Below are 2,846 nucleotides of genomic sequence, written 5' to 3' on the forward strand. Positions count from 1 at the left end.
CCCTCCGGCCCCTCTTCCCCTTCGATTCCGGCGGTTCGCCGCTGGCGAGGGTTGGAGGAGGGGTCCAGCCACCTTCCCCTAGTAGTTCTTAGTCAGATTTGTCCTGTTTCTCTAGTTAGTCTAGTGTCCTAGGGTTTGGCCGGTGTTGCCTCCCTTGGTGGCGACTGGTGTTCTGGTCCTCATCGGCGGTGGCATTGGGAAATGGTGGCTTTGTGCCTCTTTGATGGCGAATCGAAGCTTTGGCGGTCGAATCATCCTTGAGCAAGGGTCTTGAAGTGTGGTAAAAATTTCAGATCTGGTTGGCCTTGGTGGTGGTGGTGGTGGAGGAATTCATGGCGGCGGTGGCCGGTGCCCTGCTGGCGAGCGGATCCGCGTTGGAGGTGGCGATGGAGTCAGAGTCGTGCTCGGTGTTTCGGCGGCCGTCGTCGAGGTGGCGACGAACTCTTCATCGTGCTCGGCGCTACGGCGGCCCTCGCCTCGCTTCGCCGTGCCCGTGTTGGCGGTGCCGTCGGTGGGTACGTCGCGGTTAGCGTCGCTGTGGGTGCCATCTCCCTCCGTCGCGCTTGTGCTGGTGGTGGCGTTGGCTGGCGTTGGCGTGTGTACTGTGCTCGACGGTGCGGCGGTTGTCGCCTCCCGTGCTCCCGTCGCCATCAGTGCGCTAGCCGGCGCTGCCCCTGGTGCAGATTCTTCCTCTGTTGGCGGCAGCAGTCGGCTCGTCATCAACATCCTCCTTCAAGCCGACGCCTTTGGGATTCTTGTGACTGGGTGTTTGATCTGCTCAGAGTCTTGTGGTTCCACGTTGCAGGTCACCCTCTTCTTAGCCATCTCCGCCCTCATAGCAAGACAGAAGTCAATTGGCAGCCTCTTAAAAGCCCCTTTGTTGATGGTTGGCTAGTCTACGTTTTGGCCCTCTCTTTTGTTTCCTAGCAGCAGAAACCACGCTTGGGTTGTCATTCGGGTTTAGCTCGGACCCCTGCGCAATTTCGATTGTCAGGGTTGTTGTTAGAGTTCCTCAGATTCAATGACGAACCCCGTGGGGATGCTTCGCTGAGTCCGGTAATGCCCACACCAAAATCTACGGCTCAGTAACCAACCTCGATCTCGTGCCGTTTCCGTGGAGGCAACCGAAGGGGATCAACGGTTTGTCAAGCGGTGTGCACTTCAACTGAGGCCCAAGGTAGCAGTCGTCACGGTTTTAAGATGTCGTGGCTCTGTAGTCGACACGGCAGCTCTCTGTCAACTTGCTCCTTTTTCTGCTGTTTGGTCACATTTGGAAGGCTTTCATAGTTCAGTTAACCCTCTTTCTTCAGGGTTATCTCTTATGGTTTCAGTTACTATCCTCTGTTGTGTACTAGGGTTTATCCCCTAATATCTGTCCTTACTTAATAAAGTTGTTTGAGTTTCATAAAAAAAAAAGCTCGTAGGGTCTTGGCTTCAGTGAGAGAGGGCAGCGCGGCTGCCAGCGGCGTGACGACACGTTCTTGCAAGGGCGTGGGATCTTGCATGCCAGCGGTCCAGCGGAGAGGGGAGAGCTTCAGTGGACTCCTAGGGTAGTGCTATCTGGCGACATCAATCACTGTTGCTACTGATGCACGTACGAGAACTCGAAGTTTGTACAGTCACTGCGCATTCCTTAATTAGACGCATGAGTCGACTAGGAAGCTCATGTTCAGTAGCACGCACGGCGGCAACGGCGACGACATGGACACGACGAGGCTTGTGGACGCAGCGCCAATGATTCATCCCCACACAGCGCAAAAATGATGCTAAGGGCATCCAAAATGTGAAAATACAGAGGGTCTTAAGCTCCTTGAGTAGTCCATATACATTGTGAGATTGAGCATTATAAGGGTCTCTTGGATAAGCTACCATTAGCTATAATACCTAGCCATATAAGGAATAAAAAAACATTCTTCTCTCTCTATAGGTGGGAGAGAAAAATTGGAAAGGAGTAGTAGTTAAAAGGTGGGACTCACCTTAATACCTACTCTTGCTATATACATTGTGTAAGAGGTGCTATATAGCAATAGGGCCCACATTGGACCCACCTTAAGATCCACTTGAGCATTATACATTGCTTCATGCTCTAAGGCCATCAAGGGTGAGCGCGTGGAGGGTGGCGGTGTACAGCCCTGTCAAGAAGGAAGCTCGATCTGCAGCGAGGGAAGAGAGATGAAAGAACTCATACCCAAGGATTTTAATATCTTATATTATTCTTTTCACTTATTGAACCAACCTGAATATTTTAATAATGATAAACATGGTGTCCAGTAATAGATATTTATAATTTAACAACGTGTTCCATTAGTTGACACGGCTTTTGGTGCCTCTCCATGTGTACTGCCTATGATAACGCGCATTTGTGTGACTCTAGACATTCTGTTATGTGATATGTGTGAGTGCCAATCTGTTTCTCTTCGGTTTCTTGTTGCCAGTAAAAATTTGGTCATGATGAGTGATAGTATTAGCTCGATACAATAAATGGCTTAATATTTATTGTAAACTTTAATAGGCTTGAGTCATCATCTTAATATGTATCTTTGCTAATGTATTAACCATTATACTCCACTTAATTTCTATTGGTGTGCACCCTTTGTGGGTCATGGTAATATATTTTATCGGTCTTTAAGGAATTAGTTTAATTTTTATTTTAAATTTATGTGAAAATCATTATACCTATATTCAGATGCCAATGACCTCTTTATTGGAAGAAATGTGCATGTATCTATAGAATTTTTTTCTCAGGTACATTAACAATTAATTGCTAGAAACAAAATTAATCATATGAACATACATTTTAAATACACCCTGAATAGCGCAATCTTAACTAATGAATCTTTAATTAT

Source organism: Oryza sativa, chromosome 8, assembly GCF_034140825.1.
Source record: "Oryza sativa Japonica Group chromosome 8, ASM3414082v1".
NCBI classification, from domain to species: domain Eukaryota; kingdom Viridiplantae; phylum Streptophyta; class Magnoliopsida; order Poales; family Poaceae; genus Oryza; species Oryza sativa.